The following is a 21,421-nucleotide window of genomic DNA, read 5'->3' as shown; positions in this document are numbered from 1 at the left end:
AAGAGAAATTTACATAACTTTGTTGTACATTTAAATGGATAGTAAATGGTAGACAATAGATTTGCAGTTTCATGTGCAATCATCTTAGTTATTACACTATGTTATGGAAAGGCTTGTTTTATTCCATAAATTAAAATTTAACTAATTAATTTTAAAATATCCTGATTAGCAAAGGCTTCAAAAACAACTATTTTTATTTGAGATTATAAAATCACCACTAGTAATTATTTCCAATTAAAAGAGGGAAAAGACAAACATCTTTACAAGGATCTAATTCCCCAAAGAGTTATTTACATAGCCTGATGATTTGAAATCAAGGGCTAAGTATTCTAATCACTATTCTGTCACTGACACCCCCCCCCAACTTAGGGCAAGTCATTGAACCTCTAAATATTTCAATATTGAAGATCTAATTGCAAGAATGATTGATTAAGAGGACTAAAAGAATGTTATCAAGTTCTTTGTATTAAACTGCTTCTTAAAATTATTCTCTCCACATAGAGAAATAGAATAAATGAGGCTTAAAAAAATGGAAATAAATTTCTTTTCCAAGGTGTTCATCAAGGATGAACAGTGGTTTAGTAGAAGTTGGGCATATCTTTTTGTGATATTAGAATTTTCTGAAATGAATATGATTTGAAATCATTGGCTATTACTTGGGATAGCAAATGTTTTTATTATACATAAATTTTTGGTAACAAAAATGCCATCCACTCACCATCAAAAAATTGAAATTGCACTGGAAATGTTTTTTTTGTAGTTGAGAAGGTACACCATAGTAGTATAGGTTCAAAGCTATAAGGAAACTCAGAGAGCTTGTCTTACAGAGTAAGAGAACCAAAGCCCAGAAAAGTCATGACTTGCCCAAGTTTGAATAGAAAGCAATACATATGCTACCAAGAAAGAATTTACACTAAGAAGAAATTTCTGGGGATTGATGATCAACTTCCTCTCCTTTCTCCCTCTTGACACTCCAATAGAATCTTCTGAGGAAATTCAGATGAGTAGCATAAAGATGTAACTCTACAGCTAAGAAGTATGTACAATTAAGCAAAATAAACCAACAAAATGGCCATGGCTGACAAACTGAGTGCCTTTCATTCATCATTAAAAGGTGGGAGGAAGTTACACCATCAATCCTCTGAAGTCACAATTGGCCAATGCATTGGGAAACAGGATTAATGAACAAATGGGTCATCTAAACAAATGTCATGATCTAGTTGCAAAAAAGTACTAAAAAGGAATCATAAATTCCAAAGTTCTAGTCTTTACCCTGACAATGACTCTTTCGACTTTTCACAAGTCACCACTTCTCAATGTTTCTGGTGTTTTTTTTTGTAAAGCCCTAAAGGATGCCTACAGGAATTAACTGCAGGATTGTGTGGCACCTACACTCTAGGAATTCATTTGGTAGTGGGAGGTTTTGTTCTTCCAGATGTGCCATGTTGATTCACAAGGAAATTATGAGTAATAGCTCATAAACAGTCTGAGTGAATAAACAACTGTAAGACACCTGTTATGAACAGTTTACTTTGTCTCCTCATTTAGATTATAAGCATTTTTTAGGCCAGGGATCATGTTTTCTTCTTATTTTGAAGGCCCTTGGCACTTAGAAAAGTGATGAGGGTGGGTTATATAAATTCAGAATAGACTAATGCAGAATTGTAAGACTGCAGTTAAACAATAAAATAGGTTCAAAAACTGTTCTGATACGTAAAATTATTGACAAAATGATCTCTGCCAATCAACATACCTCCCAGATTTTCCTCTCAAATTGCAGTAGAACACTGGATCTACTCAATTGGAGCCTTTCTTTTCCTAGTTACTATTTAGGCAACAGAATATAATTCTGTTGTTGGCACCTCTGTGGCTAAGCAATGCCACTGCGTGTCATTGAAAGGCTTAAAGGAGGAGGAAGCAAGTGAGAGAGAGTGAAGAAAGAGGTGAGGTAGATAGTTCAGAATAGTCGTGTCATTCAGAATTGTTTCAAGGGCCAGCCAGTCAACATTTACTAAATGCCTACTCTGTGCCAGGCACCGTGCTAAGCATGGTGATGTAATGAAAGGTAAAAAGACAGTCCCTGTTTTCAAGAAGCTTACAACCTAACGGAGAAGATAACATGTAAACAACTGTGGAACATTAAGCTATATACAGAATAAATGTGAAATAATCAGTATAGGGAAGGCATAATCAAGGAGAATTGGAAAAGGCTTTCTGTAAAAGATTAGATTTTAGCTGGGACTTGAAAGAACCCAGGAGGCAGAAATGAGGAGTGAGAGCATTTCAAATATGAGGGACAGCCAGCAAATATGGCAAAGATTTGGGAACTGGAGTATTTTGTTTTAGGAGCAGCAAGCAGGCCAATGTCACTAGATACAGGGTTCATTACGAGGTATAAGGTGTATGAAGCCTGGAAAGGTAGAGCAGGGTCAGGTTATAAAGGGCCCTGCCAGAAGGAGACTATTTTTTATGTGAATGCTTGGTCCCTCTCTGTTTCTAGTATTTTCACTTCATTGGTACAATGGAAAGGTTCTTGAACCAGTGTCAGGAATCGGAGAACCTAGGTTCAAATCCTACCTCTGATGTTTACAAAACTTTTTTGAACTTCAAGTAAGTCACAGCTTCTTTGGGCCTCAGTTTCCTTATCTATAAAATGAGGGAATCTAATAAGATAGGGGGAAGGGAGTAGAAGGGAAGAAGCATTTATATAGTGCCTGTTATGTACCAGGCATTATGCAAAACATTTTATAAATATTATCTCATTTTATCCTCACAACAATCCTGAAAGATAGATGCTGTTATTATCTCCATTTTATAGTTGGATAAACTGAGGCAAACAGAGGTTAAGTGACTTGAGTAGGGTCCCACAGGTGATAAGTGTCTGAGGCTAGATTTGAAATCAGGTCTAACTGACTCCAGGCCCAGAATTCTATCCACCCCATCACCTAGCTGCCAGATGGCCTTTGGAGTTACTTCCAGCTCTAGATCTAAGATCCTATGATAGCTACCTAGTCCTGCCTATTTCCTTAAATGTAGTTAGCTAATGATGGCAAATAAGACAACCAAATCAGAAATGGACTTCTCCCATAACCACAAAATGTTATTCTGCTGAGTTTTGTTCTTTAAAATGGGAATAAATGGGTAGAGGTAGAATATATATTTATACTTTAACCAGTTTGCCCATCTCTACAGCCAAAGATTTATTAAAGCTGTATGCTTTAGTACAACGGCACAAAAATTTTTTTTGTATCATCTGTACCACCTGTATGTGAAGACTGACCAACATCCATAGTTGATGAACTAAATACAGCAATGTATATGCTTTAGAATCTAAAGCATATACATATTCAATTTGTAAAAAAAAAAAACTAATCTCTAATGAATACCCTTTTGGGGTATGTGTGAGATAGTAATTTCCAAGAACCTGATTTGGGGGTGGGGTGGGGGGAAGGGAATTGTACTCTTTCTCCATGGTTTTGTCTTTTCTTTACATTCAAACTTAATTCTTTAAAAAAAAAAATCTTCTCATTTGGCCACTCTGGCCAGACACCACAATGCTCTCAAAATTCATGATTCTATTCATTGTAAACCTCACTTTGTGCAATTTTCAATCTCTGTAAGTTCTACCTACAAATCAAATTTCACTGAAATTCATTTTGGAGTCATAGAGCCATAGGGCATTAGAGCTGGAAGAAATCTGGGAGACCATCTACCACCCATACTTTCTAGATAAAAAACTGAGGCTCTGAGAAGTAAGATGACTTGCTTTAAATCATACAACCAGTTAACTGCAGAGCAACTAGAACTCATGTCTTTTGAATCCCTGCCTACTTGTCTTTCCCTGCCATCATAGATCCCTGAAACAAAAGTAGATTTTTAGCTGTTTATTATCCTTTAGTAATCAATTGAATTTTACCAAAATCATTTATCATATTGAAACAGCTTGGAATAATCGATAAGGCACTGGACTTGAAGTCAAGAAGGCCTGGGTTCAAAAACTGCCCTCAGTACTTAAAAGTTGTATGACCCTGAGTAGGTCCTTTAACCTTTATGTGCCTGTTTCCTCATCTATAAAAAAAGGGATTGGATTTGGTGGCCTCTGAGGTCCCTACATGCCCTAAATATATGATTCGTGAATTCCCTCAACACTTGATAGGAAACAAAGAGATAAGTAGAAAATACTGAACCCAAAACTTCATTTCCTCCTGTCAATAACCAGATTCCTTAAAGCTACTGGAAATCATAGATATAATCTTTATTTTTTTTTCCCTTAAAACCCTATACTACATAATCTGCTACCAACAACAGAAGCAAAAAAGCATTAATCTTTATCATGTCATTTCATGAGAATATATAATAGAAAGGACCAGTATTATGAAGACAACTTCAATTGTCGATCACTTAAGGTTCATTTATCATGCTATAAATACCTCTTTGAAAATGCTAATGCTAGCCTATTTTTCCCCAAGGTTTAACTTTGTGGGGTGGCTATTCATCTAAGAGAATGTCGTTGTTTAAGGTAACTCAACCAAATCATTTGATTTTGCTTTTCATGCCCATTTACTAACATCCCCCCCACCCCACTCCCTTTGTGTTATTGATTCTGGATTGGAGGTGAGGGAGGGTGTTAGTTTTTGTTTATTTTCCACAGATAGCTTCAATTACTTCCCTAGTTCCTTACTTTAGCCTTTGTGGTCACTCACTGAGCTAATAATTACTGTTATCTTCCCATCACAGAGCATCTGAAACACAGAAAACATATTTCCATATTTTTTCCCTAGGGGTAGATTACTGATAAAGACCTTTCAAATTTGGATGTGCAGAGAAATGATACAGAATTATTTTTTTGATAAAGAAATGCTGGGTGGAACTTTTCAATTTTTAATTAATTTTTTATTTTTAATTAATAAGCATTTATTTCATCTTCATCCTCCCTTTCCCCTTCCCACCCCAATTGAGATAGAAAAAATAGTAATAAATGAAAAATCTTTATAACAGATATGCATAATCAAAACAAATTCTCACATTGGCCTTGTCCAAAAAAATGTCTTATTCTAATCTCATAGTTGCCTCTGTGTCAAGAGGTGACTAGCATTCTTCATGATGGGTTTTCTGGAATTGTGCTTGGTCTTTGCATTGATCAGAATTCTTCAGTCTTCTAAAGCTTTTTCCCCCCAACAATCCTTATATTGTAATGTGGATTGTTCTACTTCTGCTCACTTCATTCTTCATCAATTCATACAGGTCTTCCTGAGTTTCTCTGAAAACTGTCCCTCTCTTAGTCATTTCTTACAACACAATGGTACGCCATTACATTCTTATGAGCAGCCATTCCTCAGTTAATAAGTACCCTCTTTGTTCCAGATTTTTGTCACTAGATGGAATTAAATAGAAAATGGGAGTTCACAAGGTGATATAGTAATATTGATCTTCAGATAATACACTATCCCCAAAGATCTGAACTCTTTTTTTTTTTAAGGCAATTGGAGTTAAAGTGACTTGCCCAGGGTCACACAGCTAGCAAGTATCAAGTGTTTGGTCTGAGGCCAGATTTGAACTCAGGTCCTCCTGCTTTCAGGGCCAGTGCTCTATCCACTGCACCACCTAGCTGCCCCCAAAGGTTACAGTCTTAATAAAGTCTAAGAAACTCTATTGATGTGTGACTACCTACAATTTTGTGAACTGACACTGCAAATAACAGATTGATTTTTTTTAAGTAATCATAAAATCAAGAGCTAGAAGGAATCTTAGAAGTCATGGAGACCATTTCTCTTTTTTTATTAATTTATTTTTAGTTTTCAACATTCACTTCCACAAACTTTTGAGTTTTAAATTTTCTCTCCCTTACTCTCCATCTCACTCCCCAAGACAGTGTGCAATCTGATATAGGCTCTACATGTACATTTCTATTAAACATGTTTTCACATTAGTCATGTTGTAAAGAAGAATTAGAACCGATAGGAGGAACCACAATCATTTCTTTTATAGAGGAGAAAACTGAAGCCTAGAGTGATTATCTGAATTGCACAAAGTCATACGTTATTAAGAATGATGGGGATTCCAGACCAAGTCATGGAACTCAAATTTTAGTGCTCTTTCCTTTATATCAGTCTATCTCCAAACCTTATTTTAGCATATTATTTGCCAGTCACTGTCATACAGTATGATTTCAATTTTTTGGCATGTGGGATAGTAGGAAGAATATGAAGTCAGTCACTAGACATTTGTCTTGACTCTAAAAACTTGTCACACTTGAAACCATGTGACAATGGGCAAGCCATATTGCTTCCCTGGGTCTCAGTTTCCTCATCTGTAAAATAAGAGTGTTGAATAGATGGACTCTGATGCTATGGAAACTTAGTATACTACTCATGGACAGAGAACAATGTTATTTCACCATTTATCCAGAGAGAGTCAGATAGAAAAACAAATTCCTGTTTTGAACTCTGCCTCTTAGGGAATTTTTATGGAATTGGCATCTGATTCAATCGATCCAACACAGCTGGACTCAAAAAAGGAACTTCAGCCATTGGGAGCAGGCTAGATATTTTTGAAAGTTATTTAACTCTCAAGTTGAATGGGTGAGTACCTTTGGCAGAACAGAATATTTTAAGGCTAAGTTAGCAGTATATTTAGAAGATGGAAAAATCAATAGTTTGCTGAATAGTTTGATAAATAATGCTATTGGCCTAGAATTGTTGATGAAACTTCTATAACACACCTCATTTCCTCCAACTCTGCCTTAACATATATCTACACATACATACAAAGGTAGAATCTGAGTACTGAAGCAAAATTAATTTTTTAAGGGCCCCACTTTTGTTTTTCACTCTTTTCCCGAATTGAATATGTTGGAAGAATTTCCCTTATTGTTCAGTAGATAATTGACATTTCAGATCAGAGCATAGTATCTATTCTTTTTTTTTTTTAATTTTCTTCCAGAGCTTATTTTGAAGGTTCTTTGCTTGTTTACTGTCAGGAATACTGTCCCTTTGTTTACTAGTTCATGATCTTTTCTTTCTTTACATTCCATTACTTAAGATGTTCAGGTTGCAAGTTTCCCAGCACATAGTTTTATGTCTCCTCAGACTCCAGTAACATTTACAAGTACAAAGAGTTCCATTTCTCTCCTTTCTCTCTCTCTCTCTCTTTCTCCTTCCCTTCCTCCCTCTCTGTCTCCTCCTTCTCTCTCTTTTTCTCTCCCTACTTGTAATAAAATTGTATACAAGTCAAAGAGGTGTCCCGATGGGATACATTTATGTTTTTCCTTTGAAAACATGGGTTATACTTGGAAGTTGTTCCTTTCTTTCTTCCTTTAACAAGCAGTGCTCAAGATCAAATAAATTAAATAATGTCCTTATATAATTACTTTATAAGATCCTGCTCCCAAATTTTGTAAAGCATCCCACATTGAGGCAAAATAATTTAGACACTGATGTTCTCAAAATAATTATATTACACATGAAACATTACAATTAGTTCCAGGTTTTAATGCTCGTTGTTTATTTAAGAAAAAACTCCATTCAAAAATTGAACAAAAGTAATTCTCCAGAAGTATGCTTTGTCTTCAGAAACATTTTTCTTATTATAAAAATAGATTCTTCTCTTTATCATGAATTTAATCATCAAGAAACGCAAATATTCCAATATAAAAAGAACAAAAAAAAGGATTATATAATACTTAGAAACTTTTTTTCAAAATTAAACTCTAAGCAGTTGAGATTTGTAATTGTTAGGACTCTTGTCCTGTTCTAGTTTGCCTTAATAAACCTGATTTTATAAATGTTTATTTCTAATGCTGATGTTTTTCCTCTGGTGTGTGGTACCAAACAGCTGCAAGTCTTTCATGGCCTTCTTCTGTATAATTAGTATCATTTGGTTTTAGTCTTTGACCATCTTTTACCCCTCTTTACTATCCACATTAAAGAACAATGCATAGAGAATAATGGGCAAAGGATTAGCACGTATTACTCTAGAAAATGCATGCTAGATACTAATTTATAACATTTGTAGCATTTCCTTGTTAAAATACCAATTTTAAGCCATGAAGAGCCATAAATATGGAAGTCATAGGTATAGGGTCCAGCTTTGGAGTGGAGCTAGATGGGATTTTCAAATGGGAATGGACCTTTAGCTAGGGATGGGGCAGCAAAATCCATGCTCCAAAAACTCTAGGACATTGTAAGTCCATAGGAAATCCCTTAAGTCTCTCTATTAACATCATACACAATGCTTTTGTGAAGACCCATGCTTAGCCTCGTTCTGTTTGACATTTTTATCAGTGGCTTGGAAAAAGGCATAGGTGGCATGCTTCCCAAATTTGCAGATGATGCAAAGCTGTGAGGGCTAGCTAACATGCTGGATGACAATCAGGATTCAAAAAGATCTTGACAATTTGGAACATTGGGCCAAATTGAATGATGAAATTAAAGAGGAATTAATGTAAAGTTTCATACTTTGGTTTAAAGATCATCTTCACCAGTACCAGATTGTGGAGACATAGATAGAGCAATTTGTCTGAAAAAGATCTTAGAGTTTTATTGGATCATAAGCTCTACACAGGTCAACAGTGTGTTAGAGCAGCAACAAAAGATAAGTATAGAGTCTAGGAATAGGGATTTGATAAATACCCAGTTGTGGGCACCGAGGTGGTACATAAGAGTGTAAGGCCTGGACTCAGGAAGACTCCTCTTCCTGACTTCAAATCCAGCCTCAGACACTCATTAGTTGTGTGACCCTGAGAAGTCACTTAATCCTCTTTGCCTCAGTTTCCTCTTCTATAAAATGAGTTGGAGAAGGAAATGGAAAACCACACCAGTATATTTGCCAAGAAAACCCCAAATGGGGTCATGAAGGGTCAGACACAACCGAAAACAACTGAACAACAATAGATATCTAGTTAGATAATATCTGGAACATTGTATTTAAGTCTGGTTCCCACTGTTTAGAAAGGACACTGATAATCTGGAGAGTATCCAGAGAAGGGTAACCAGAATGGTGGAAGACTTTGAGCTCATACCGGATGGGGATTGAGTGAAAGAATTGGAGAAGTTCCTCCTAGGAAAGAAAAGATTAGAGTGAACATGGTGGTTATCGTCAAGTATCTGGAAGGTTGGGGTGTGGAAGAGAGATTATTATACTTATTCTTTTTGGTCTCAAGAAAGGGTCAATGGGTAGAATCTGCAAAAAAAGCAAAAAAGTACCTGACAATTAGAGCTATTCAAAAGTGGAATGAACTTGCCTCAGTAAGAAGTGGGAACCCTGTCATTTGAGAGCTTCAAGCGAAAGCAGGATGACAATTTTGCCAGGGAAGTCATAGCAGGGATGTTTGGGCACAGGATGACTTAGATTGTCTCTGAGCTCCCATCTGACTGACAGTCTGTTAAGTCAGCAAGCATTTATTAAGCACCTGCTATGTGCCAGGCATTGTGCTAAGCACTAAAGATACAAAGAAAGGCAAAAACAAAACAAAAAAACTGTCCCTGCTTTTACAAAGCTCATAATGAGCCTGTGATCTTGTGTTAAAGTTTTCACTGCTCTCCTATTCTCTCCTCCTAAGACAAACTTTTGGGTCATCTCTTCTGCACCACTTGCAGGCCATTTTAGCTAGAGTGTGTTAGGGCAGAGTGACTACAACCTGTGCCCAGTAAGGGCAGACAGCTCTTCAGATCAGTTAGATGATGAAGTGGAGGGCTGCCAGGGCTGAAGTCGGGAGGACCTGAGTTCAAATTTGACCTCCAACACTTACTAACTGTGTGACCCTGGGCAAGTTACTTAACCCTGTTTGCTTCAGTTTCCTCATCTGTAAAATGAGCTGGAAAAGGAAATGGCAAACTACTCCAGTATCTTTGTCAAGAAAACCCCAAGAGGAATCATGAAGAGTTGGACATGGATGAAATGAATGAAGGACAGCTCTTTAGTCCTTTAGTCTTTTAGTCTCCATACTCAGCTAACAAAATCTAGGCAAATTGCCTCCAAGCTAAGATTAAATCTTTTCTTTAGGACTACCCTCAATTACAGATTACCATCTAAAGTACAGTTAGGCACTCCCAAGATCCTCTCTTCTTCAGGATGCAAATTAGTTGAGCCCAAACAAAAGGTAAGTTTAGAAGGCAAGTTCATTGTTTTTACCAGATCTATCAGTTACAAAGTCCCCATGCTCATATCACTTTATCCTCCCTGCTGTACTATAAGGTTCTTGAGGGTAAGTACCATGTCTAACTTATTTTCCCCAGTGAGTGTTGTTGATTGTTGTTTCACCGAACGAAAATTTTCTTTAATGACTTATGTTAGCTCTTTGAATACCCCTGAATCTGAGTTCTGCTAAATGAAAACCGCTAAAATTTAATCTTTAGAGAGTAAAACTTTTAGCAGTCACATGGTCATGTGAGTGCTTTCGTTCTTAGAGGCCATAGGCAAGCCATTTCCTTATTGGCAAGCAATTTTACATGGGCTTTAAGATATTCTGAAAAGAGCTATTGCATGGTATATCTATTGAAAGACCTGTAAAACCAGTGTTACCGCTTCTGACCTAGAGTATGACATGTTAAGTAGCCTGAAAAAACCCAGACTTTGGGCAACATGAACAAATTTCATATTGCCAAATTCAGATTTTTTGTTATCATCACGACTAAAAAATGATTGAACAAGAAGTCATGTTTTAGTCATGTCTGACTCTTTGTCATTTGGGGTTTTCTGGGCAGAGATACTGGAGTGGTTTGCCATTTCCTTCTCTAGCTCATTTTACAGATGAGGAAACTGAGCCAAACAGGGTTAAATGACTTGCCCAGAGTCACACAGCTAGTAAGTATCTCAGGCTAGATTTGAACTCAGTTCTTCCTGACTTCAGGCCCAGTTCTCTATCTGCTATACCACCTAGCTATCTGAATTCAAATTACCTTTTACATATTTTTCTTGCTGGGGGGTGGGGAGATTGGACTGAGATCTGTGATATTTGGCTCAAAGAAAAGTGGGTAGAACTAATTTTTTCCATCATGGGAAGTCATTATTGTATATTTTGAGATCTGTTAATGCTAGTCCCCATTTACCCTAAATATTTTTAAATATTTCATTAATATATTATATGATAACTTTCCCAATGATCCCTACCTCCATAGCACCTCCTTTAAAGCAACCAAAAAATAGTGAAAATTTTCAATATAATGACCCTAACTATCAGTATGTAACACATTATGGCCATCATCTACTACCTCCTTAAGAAGCAGAAAAGGCACTTTTCTTTTTCTTAGTTCTTCTTAGTATTCACATGTTCACTTCCCTATTTGTTATAACTTCATTTGATTCTATAAAATAATCAGTTGGGTTTTTGATTGGTGCTGCCTTAAATCTATAATTTAGCTTGGGAAGCAACATTTTTAAAAAAACTTATTTGTTCAACCTAAGTATGAACATGAGATGCCCTTCCATTTTTTCAGTTCTTTGATTTCTATCAAGATCATTTTGAAATTGGTTTTGCATGGGTCTCTTGAATGTTTCAGTAAGTTAATGCCCAAATTTGTCATTCTTCTATCATTTTTCTTGATTCTTGGTGGTGCTATATAGAAATGTATGTCATTTACTGGGTTTATCTTATTTTCCATTACTATACTTAAGTCATTTATTGTCATTGAAAAATCTTGCAAAACGCTGATTACCATTTAGGAAAAAGGTCATCTATTTTATTCATTCTGTGTCTCCTAAAGGAAGGTAGGTTAATGTAATGGAGGTTTGGGCCTGCATCTTTCCTAGTGGGTGTCACCTTAGGTGATCTAGGCAAGCACCAAACCCTCATTACATTAGTAAATCACAAAATCATACAACACTAGAGCTGGGAGAAACCTAAGAGCTTGTCCAAACAATTCATGTTGCACATGAGAAAACTGAAATCCATAGAGATTAAGTAATTTGCCCAACATCACACATTGAGTTAATGACAGTCCCAGGTCTCCTGACTCCTAGGGTCAGTACTGTTTCAACTACCCTTGTCTCCTAGAGATGTATGTGATTTCTTTGCTGCCAAATACCCACACTTTCAGTGGCTAGATAGCTGTTAGTCAGTATGCTGTTTTTCCAAGTGAGTGATCCTAGAGCATCATTTGGTAGGTGCCATTATCCACTGTGTGGGCAAGGTTCTCTATTTAACTAGATATTCCATTGGGTATTCAACTTTGATTTGTATTCATTTCAATGCCAATTTAAGAAATTTTACAGATGTGGTCTTATTGTAGTGGTAGTGGCAACCAACTGGTTAGGGTTTATATGTTAACTTGATTTTGGGGAAACACTATGAAGGGACAATGAATGAAAAGGAACCTCTTTCCTCCTAAAACTCAGAGAGGTTCACTAAAGCCAGTGACTTAGACTCCAGATGGTTTATGACTGAAGAAGTGAGTAGGATTCTAAAATACATTCCTGAGTCGTTGCAAGGTGACTGAGACACACTCTTTACCCTAAGGGGTTCTGAATTCAGGTATTGTATGACATGATTAACGCAGTAAATTCCTGGTTGGACGACAGTACTTTGTTTTCTCTCTCATTTAAAAAGATAAACAGTTCCTATTTCCCTATTGTGTTCTTTGTTACTTGTTCTGATATAACTTTATTATACACCATAGATGTTGATTTTTGTCGCACCCTTGAAAGAATAATCAAAGGAAAGGTTACCTCCCCCCATCCCCCCACCCCGCCAAAAAGCAAAATATTTAACTGCTGCTGCTTCAGGGCTTACATTCATTCGAATAAATGCAAGCTGTTTCCTTTCCCCCTGAACAGAAAGCTGCTGCCTGGTTTACCACTGATTTCTTTTCAGGCTGTGATGAAAACAGACCAAAAAAGACCCTTGGGAAAAAAAAAAGGGCGGGGGGGGGGAGGGAATGGGGGACTAAAGAAAAGAATTCACTGAGATGCAGCCAAGAGCTCTATTTGTACAGGGGAGAATGGGATAAGTTCAAAACCTAAGATTTTTTGAAAATCTTTGCAATTCTGGAAGACTTATTTAAACGTTGTTTGACCAGGTGGCCTCAGAAAGAGGTCCTGTGGATTGAGAGGTTGGAGGGTGGAGGGGCGGTGATGCAGCCAGAGTTAAGTGTGGAAGAAAGCGGGCAGGGCAAACCTTCCGCAAACCTGACTATTGCTTGGCTTGGGGGGGGGCGGGAAGGGGAGAGGGGAGGAGGAGGCGGAGGCGGAGGGAACAAGGAACGCCTCTTCTCCTGGCTGGGGCCGGGAGCTGGGAGAAAGGGATTCCAACCACTCAGAGGAGGGAGGACTTTTATTCTGAAGGTCCGGAGAGACAGTAGCTTTTAATGAAGAATCACTGAGTCACGAAGTTGGTGTTCTCTCCTTTGGCTAATCTGTATATATTATTGAGTACCTGCTAGGCTCTGAGGCAGTCTCCCAAAGTGCCAGGTTGGCCGGAGTGCTCTCGACGCGGCTGCTGCTGCTGGGTGGGTGGTTTCTCCCCCTCCTCCCCATTCTTTCTCCTCCCTTCTTCTCTCTCGTCTGTCTCTCTGTCTCTGTCTCTCTCTCGCTCTTTCCTCCCCCCCAAAAAAAAGGAAAAAGTTTAGAGTGGTCCCAGGATCTAAGGATTTGGCAAGGTAAGGTGAGGGGATTCTGTTATTCAGCGGCGATAAACGGTGCCTTGGAATTTTGCAAACTTTACGCTTTTTTTTTCCAGTGGGGATGAGCTGCGGGGGGCAGTGGTGGGAAGGAGGGCAGGCCGACCAGGCTAGACATAGTCTTATGAACCACTGGGGAAATGGATAGGACATTTTTCCTCCCGGGATCTTGTAGCCTGTAAACTCCTATCCATATCCATCTCTGACTTTCCCTCTTTCTTGCTATCTTCCTTCCTTGCTCTCTTCTTTCCTTCTCTATCTTTCTTCCTTTTTTCCTTTCCTTTTTCTTCTTTCTTTTTTCTCTCTCTTTTTCTTCTCTTTCATTTCTTCTCTCTGTCTCCTCTCCTTCCTCCTCTTTTCTTTCTTTCCTCTCTCCCATTTGATTGGATGGAAGCCAGGTTCCTGAAGAAAAAGTAGCATCTTTCCTTTCCAGGGCTCTTCTCTTTATTGCTGCTGCCTCCCATCCCTCTTTGCTACTGCTTCCTGGGGGAAAGGGTTGGGAGTGGGAAAAGAGAAAAGCATAGCTGGATAATGTGTGGGAGAGTTCGGGAGGGGGGAGGGGGATGGGAGAATCGTATTGATTTGAGTCCTGATCTATGTAGCCAGGCGATTTTGTACCACCCCACCCCCTCTTTCCTTTTATATTGCTCCCCCTAGACCTGAGACTCTGTGTGCTACACAGGGAAAGTTTGCAAGTTACTTTGGGAATTTCTGGAGCAGTCAAGCCCAAGGCATCCCTCTAGAGGCTGATACTGTGCTCGGGATGTCCTGAGGAAAGATCGTCTGAATTAGCTACTTAGATCCGTGTGCATGTGTGTATGCATACAACCCCAAAGATGCAGCAGCCCCCCAGATGCAGCTGTTTCTGAAGCCCTGTTTCTGAGAGTAGGAGTGGAAAATAGTGAAAGTTTCCTGGCAGCTTCATGCTATTTAGAAAGGACTTAGACTCGGCAATGCCTCTCCTGCATAAGGATATGCTTAGAGAAACCTCGAGTAAGCTGCACTCCTGCACACTTCCACCCTCACCACACTTGTTTGCAGCATTCCCTGCTTGAGCAGGAAATGTAAAGACAGCTCCCCTCCAAAAAAACCCTAAGCATAGTGCTTGGGGGGAAGATGCTGAATTTGGAGCCAGAGGACTTGAGTTCAAGTTTCAATGACTGTCATTCTATTCCCCTTACCTTGGGCAAGTCATTTAACCTTTCTACACCTCAGTTTCTTCATTTTGTAAAATGTTGGGGGTGAACTAGATGACCCCTAAGGGGCCTTTAAACCCCTATATCAATGATGGTTGAAACCTCTTCCCACTTAATGTGAATGGGAATGTTGCTCTGAGAGACCAGACAGTTGTCTCTAACAGTTTGGACACTGTATTCACTGCCCCCATATATGGACTATAGGAAGTGTCCCATCTGTTCTGCAGGGTGCTGGAATTGAGAGAAGGGAGGAGTAGGTTATGGAACATTTAGAAAGTTAACATTAGTCCCCTTTTCACTTGCCTGTGCCCCATCTTTCTCACTAGTTGCAGACCATAGCAAGCCAAATCCTATAACACATTTTACAAGATACTGCTGTGTAGGTTTGCATTTTTGCCAGTGTCCAGTTCTTCCCCAGCCTCATATAATTTAACAAGACTGTCAAACTTAATGTTTGGCCTAGGCCTTAGGAGAGGAGAGTATTATACCAAGATTGAGAGTCTACTTTTTCAGACTATTCCAAAGAACTAATAATGCCCCTGATCCCAAAGGCATTTAACTTGAGGCCTATGGAATAACTAGGTTGTTTTTTTTTTTTCCATTTCCAGTGAAGGAGATGGAGTAGCCAAGTGGTCTGGCATCACTGAAGTTTTCCTAGCTTTCTTTAGGAGAGTAGCTCTGACTGCCATCCAAACCACTCAAGGATCAGCCACTAAATAGAAGGGGAAATTGACTAATTAATTGTTCAAGGATGGTGGTTTACATCATCTAATGAGGATTTTGGTTTGGGGGCGTGTTTGGAGTTTAAAATATGATGACATCAAACATTGCTTCTCTTTTTGGCACTTACCAAGGAAGAGTGAAAGAAAGCAGTGCCTGAAGGAGAAAAGACTTTTTTCCCTCTTTGGCTGGTGTAATTTGGTTTTGATTTGGTGGTGAAAGGTTTGGGTGCATTTAAAAAAAAACTTTGATTGTTTCACAACCTCTAAAATAAAGGATCTTACAGCAGGTCTGGGTTTTCTTCTCCTTTTTATTGTAAGATCCTCAGGGCAGGGATGCAAATCTTTGATCTTAGTGTGATTTTATACACACTGTGCCATAAATAAATAATAAAAGTAACTAACAACTAACTAGACAGAGCTGTTCCAGCTAACAGAACTCTGAATACCATGCAAGAGGAGGTTAGTGGTTATTTCTTTTTCTAATGACTTTGTGGTCTCTTGTTGATTCTAGCTTAACAAGGTGTTGCCCATACATCTGCTATATGTATTTGTCCACCTAAAAGAGCTAATACTTAAGACATTTAATATTTCAGTTAATACTTAATATTAAACTTTATATTAAAACTGGACAAGATTGATAAAAAGGAGCATAGGAGGAGGATGGAAGACTAATGTAGTCTTGGTTTACAATAGTAAAATTCTTGATTTATGGTATAAAATGGCAACTGAAGGTGTATTTTAGTTCAGGTTTTGTAAACAATGAAGTAACAGAATAATTAGGCCTTTCCTAGTAAATCACTTACTGACTTAATAAACAAAAACATCTCATATGCTACCACTCTTGACGCTTGATTCTAGCCCTATTAAGTATATTTGTTTATATTTATTTTTATGACAGAGCCCTAGGTTTAATGTCATACGTAAAGGAAAATGTATTGATGTTAATATTTAGGGTCTTGCTATTAAGCCTTTTAAAGCTAATGTTATAGTTATGAAAGAGATTATATTGTTTTATTTTCTCAATAGTTATACCGGTCAAATGAGTCTCTAGTATGGTTTTTTCTATGAAGTTTTTTTCCTCTAAATTAATTGGAGGCATCATACCCTATATTATTTTAAATGAATCCTTATCATCAGGAGAAAAATTTGTAGAATACCAAGGAGTTCATTGCTCAAGGTACTCAACTCATCATTTCTACAGAATACTATTAATATATTCCTAAATTTAAAGGGAGGGACTTTAAAGACTGTCTAAAGAGCTCTCCACCTTTGTTGTATCATGAACCCCTTTGATAGTCTGGTGAAGCCTAACTCCTTTTCAGAATAATGGCTTAAAATGCATAAATAAAATACATAACAAAAGCATCAATTATATTGAAATATAGCTATCAAAAAATGTTAGGTTCATGGACCCCAGATTAGAACCCATGCGATTCTAATCCAATCTCTTCATTTTAGTGATGAAGAATATGAATCCTATAGAGGTTGTGGCTTAACCAAGATTACACAGGGAATAAGTGTCAGACATGAGATTTGAACGTTGGTCCTCTGATTCCAAAACCAATGTTCCATGCTGCTTGACAAAGAAATTATACAACTTTCCTCCCCCCCCATCTTCTGAGCTTCTGTCATAATCTTCAGCCACTATAATACATGTGGGAGTATACACATGTAGGTATATATTTACATATATATAATTATACTATATAAGTGGCACCAAAAGTTTTTTGGTTTGTAACCATGTTTTACTACACCTTCTGTTTTACCTACATGTAAATGCACAGTCTGACTTAAAAATGTGTTTGCAAAACACACTGGTACTTTGGTAGATCTATGACTTTGTCTGATTTGGGTTCATGCTCCTTGGAGACTGATGAGCATTGTATGAATATTCCTGGATCCCTATATGTCCATACTCATATATTCTTACAGATTGTTATATTGGACAAAATAATAACCTTACATTTTAAAAGGCAGTAGTTAAGGATGTATTGATTCTTTTCCCAGTAATGACACTTTCTGTCTTCAGAAGCACACAAGGCACATTATATTATCTCTATTCTAATGGTATTATGAATGGTGACCTGGCTCCCATATTAAAGACAGAGAAATATAGAGAGCTTGTCCCAAGATAGGCAGGGACAAAGCCAAGATACAACCTAGTGTTTTGATTCAAACCACTATTATGGAATTGGGATGGTGGTGAACCCAACATGACTTCCCTAATTAAAAGATCTTTGTCAAGAAAGCATCTGCTCGGAAAGATGCTATCAGAAAACTTAAGCTTTTTGAAGGCATGGATTGTTTTTTGTTAGTTTATTTTGATTTGGCCTTTTTTTTTTGTCTTGTGTGTGCATATAGAAGATGTACACATAGAACATGCTAAGCAAATGTTTGCTAATTTGTTGCTTTGAATCAGGGGGAGAAGAATTGTAAGTCATGGATGAGAAAAGAGGCACTAGAGGGCATATTCCAAGTTCTTATAAGAAAATTATAACTGTAGGGGCAGGAAGGCTCTAGAAGGCATCTCTCCTTGAATTTACCTAGTAGATAAAAAGAAATTTGGATGTGAGCGAAAAAGGAAAGGGAAATGTATTAACAAACTGATGGGACATCTGTATCAGGGACTGAGATGCAACAGGGCAGAAATTTCTCTCCAGGCTGCTTCCTTCTAGTTTAGGGGTATTAATGGAACACTAATGGGAAGTGGAGGTAGAAAAAGGATGCTTACCTTTGGTGTTACTCTAAAAGGGTCTTAAAAGTAATAATGCTAACCAAATTGTGGTGTCAGTCACCTTGTGCATATTCTGAACTTACAACATACCTTCTCTCTTTCCATACCCCCCAAGTTCTTCTAGGTACAAAAAGCATTGTGTACCCAATTGTCCTTTATGTCCTGGAGCAAGAGCTTACCTTTTTTTTTTCTTTGCTAGGCAGTAGGGTTAAGTGACTTGCCCAGGGTCACACAGCTAGTACGTGTTATGTGTCTGAGGCTGGATTTGAACTCAGGTCCTCCTGAATCCAGGGCCGGTGCTCTATCCACTGCCAGCCTTTTTGTTAAGAAGCATATTTGTAAGTTTCTAAATGGACCAAGATAGTTTTTTTAAGCAATGTGGTACAGTGGGTACTTGAAGTCAGAAGATCTGGGTTCAAGGCCCTGGTTCTACCACATTATTAACTGTGATACCAGGCAAGCTCTTTAACTAATCTGTGTCCTCATTTGTAAAAATGGAGAAAATATTTGTATTACCCACGTCACAGGGTTGTTGTAAGGAAAGCATTTTGTAAATGTTTAAGCCTTATGTAAATGTGAGCTGCTGTTACTACTACCTGCCTCACAAGGTTGTTGTGAGAATCACTGTAACTAAGTCACTGCGGAATACATAAATGTGAGTTGTTATTGTAAATGGAGAAGGAAATAGGCCTTCTACAATAACACAGGTAATCAATGAGAAAAAAATATTTATAGTTCTATGTTTAGGGTTAACCATAATTATGTATGGAAACCATTCTGGTTAGGTGAGCCTGTCCCACTGAAGGATTTTGAAAAATGACAAGGAAGGAAACAAATTGAAAATGTGGAATATTTAGATAATGTTGATTATGAGCCTTCTTTCTTAAAGCATTTCCACTCTAATGCCAATGCCTGAACACTGTGGTAACCTAAGACAATTAATTTATACGTCCCTGGCATGTACTTTGGAAAGAGCAAAGACTGGTTTGGGTTTGGGATTTTTTTTCTTTCTTTTTTTTTTTTTTTTGCTGGAAAAGATTTCCTCCAGAAAGAGAAGCTGTCATTTGTAAACAAGGTAGGTCAGCCAGAAGAAAATGGACAGTCACAGCTTCATAGTTTCTTTTAGCAACCTGCTTGAATTTGTTTTGCAGATTTATAGTGTTAAAAATACATCCACAAGAAAAGGTATATGACTATTCAAGTAGAGTTGGTGATGTAATAGCAAGTCAGAAATTTAAATTGAAGCGGAAATTCTGCTTATGCTCCTTGTACAGGATTTCCCTTTACACCTGAAATACCAGAGATAGGATCAAGTGACCCTTCTCCAGAATAATGAAGTCTACCTAGTCAATTAACAAGCAGATTTTTAGCTTTCTGTGTGCTGGAAACTATCTTAGATGCTGGGCATACAAAGAAAATAATAAAACAGTCTCTGTCCTCAAGGAGCTTATACTGTTTCAGAAAGATTGGCTGTTTCCCACTATGAGAAAGCCAAACAGGGCATTAAGTTTAAAATGAGATTTCCTTGTCACAGTAACATGTTATGTTACTGAAATGCAGTTTGCTTTGTTTCTTTACTAAATCTTATTTACTGAATTTTCACTAAGAAGTTAAACATTATTATTAGTTGTTTCTTCAGTTTTAAAAATCAAATCTTCAATAGTAGAAGAAAGTCATACTAGCTCCAGAAAAAATATTAAGACCTTTTATTTTTGTTTTTAATACCATTGATAACCAAGCTATTCATTTAGCAGGTAACCTCTCTATTCTATATGAATGTTGTCTTTTTCTTCACTTGTATTCATTCCCCCATTCTCTGAATTCATATAGATGTATATGTGTGGGATTGTGTATGTATATAAGTATATATTTTTGTAGTACTACTTAATTTTATATGTATTGTCCTATCTCCTCCAATAGATTTCAAGCTTCTTGAGGATGTAAATGGATCACATAATTTAAAATTGGAAGGGACTTTACAGAACATCTACTTCAAACACAAAGTTTTACAGTTAAGAAAACTGACACCCTGAAAGGTTACTTGCTCAATGCCTCACACAGGAGGGAGCAAAACTGAATTTCAACCCAGGTTTTCTGACTCTCAATAGAGTTACTTCCATTACATCAGGCTACTTATTGTCTTATACTTTTGCATTTCACCAAGAATTAGCATAATGCTAGGCTTATGGTAGCCCTACATTTCATTGACTTTTTAAATTTTTCAGTCAATGAATATGTGTTCCATTGTAAATGTGTTTTCAGAAGTGCATAAGAACCAGAAGGAAGCAGTGTGACCTAAGGTAAGGCAGGAGAGAAGTGGTTGATAGGGTCAAATGCTGCAGGGAGCCAGAGAGGATGAGGGCTAAAGACGAAATTGATAGAGAAGTTTCAGTAATATTAATAGAGCCAGAAGCCAGTTTTCAGTGTGTTGAGAGAATCATTGTTGAGGAAACAGAGATTGCAAATATAGATTATTCTTTAGATGGAAGGAACCAGTCCATTTCTCTCTGTATACAGATGAGGAAAATGAGGCCTAGAGGGGTTAAATTATGCCCAAGGTCTTAGCCAGGTCTTTTTATTTTGAATCCAGCATTCTTTCTGCTATGCCATGCTACTTCTTAAGCAAGGATCAAGACTTAGGGAATGACTACATCTAGATAGGGAATGTTGAAGTCAGATATTTAGGAAGAAAAAAATCAGGGTAATAATGTATCAGCCAATCAGTAAGCATTCATTCACCTACTAACCAGCTAGGCTTTGGGGATATAAAAACAGACATGAATCAGTCTCTGCCCTGAAGGAATTTGCAATCTATGTATGGAGGAGAAAAAAACAAACAAACAAGTACACATACAAGTAGATGCAAAGTATCCAGAGCCAAGGTGATAGAGAATATTATCACAGAGTGAATGTTGAGTCCTGCAGGAAGATCTAGAAGTACAGGGCCTGAGAAAGAGACAGAGTTATTTGATTTGAGTGATGGGGATAGACGCAAGATTACAAGTGGTTGGGAAGAGTACAGTGTAGACTGTTCTCAAAGAAACTTTTAAGGATTCATAGGCAGAGTGACTCAAGATTAATTGTGAAGGTTCTCTAGGATGGACAGACCTAAGAAAGTTAGAGAACAAGACATAATAAAGTGCTGTTTTCCAGACT

At 37.6% G+C, this 21,421-nt stretch overlaps 1 protein-coding gene across 3 annotated transcripts in view; it reads left to right on the top strand.

Annotated features, from left to right (window-relative positions):
* The window catches only part of PALLD (palladin, cytoskeletal associated protein), a 545,699-nt gene that overhangs the window by 410,429 nt on the left and 113,849 nt on the right, over positions 1 to 21,421 (top strand). Inside the window, exon 1 of one of the 3 annotated variants that reach the window (XM_078148314.1) lies at positions 13,463 to 13,592. The exons of the other annotated variants lie outside the window; for them this stretch is intronic. The gene's annotated coding sequence lies outside the window, so the exon portion shown is untranslated. Of the gene's footprint in view, positions 1 to 13,462; positions 13,593 to 21,421 lie in introns of those variants that run through there. 3 annotated transcript variants of the gene reach the window in all.

This window comes from Phascolarctos cinereus, unplaced genomic scaffold (genome assembly GCF_003287225.1).
Source record: "Phascolarctos cinereus isolate Bilbo 61053 unplaced genomic scaffold, phaCin_HiC Scaffold_9;HRSCAF=440, whole genome shotgun sequence".
NCBI lineage: Eukaryota > Metazoa > Chordata > Mammalia > Diprotodontia > Phascolarctidae > Phascolarctos > Phascolarctos cinereus.
This window is presented reverse-complemented; position numbering and strand designations above follow the sequence as displayed.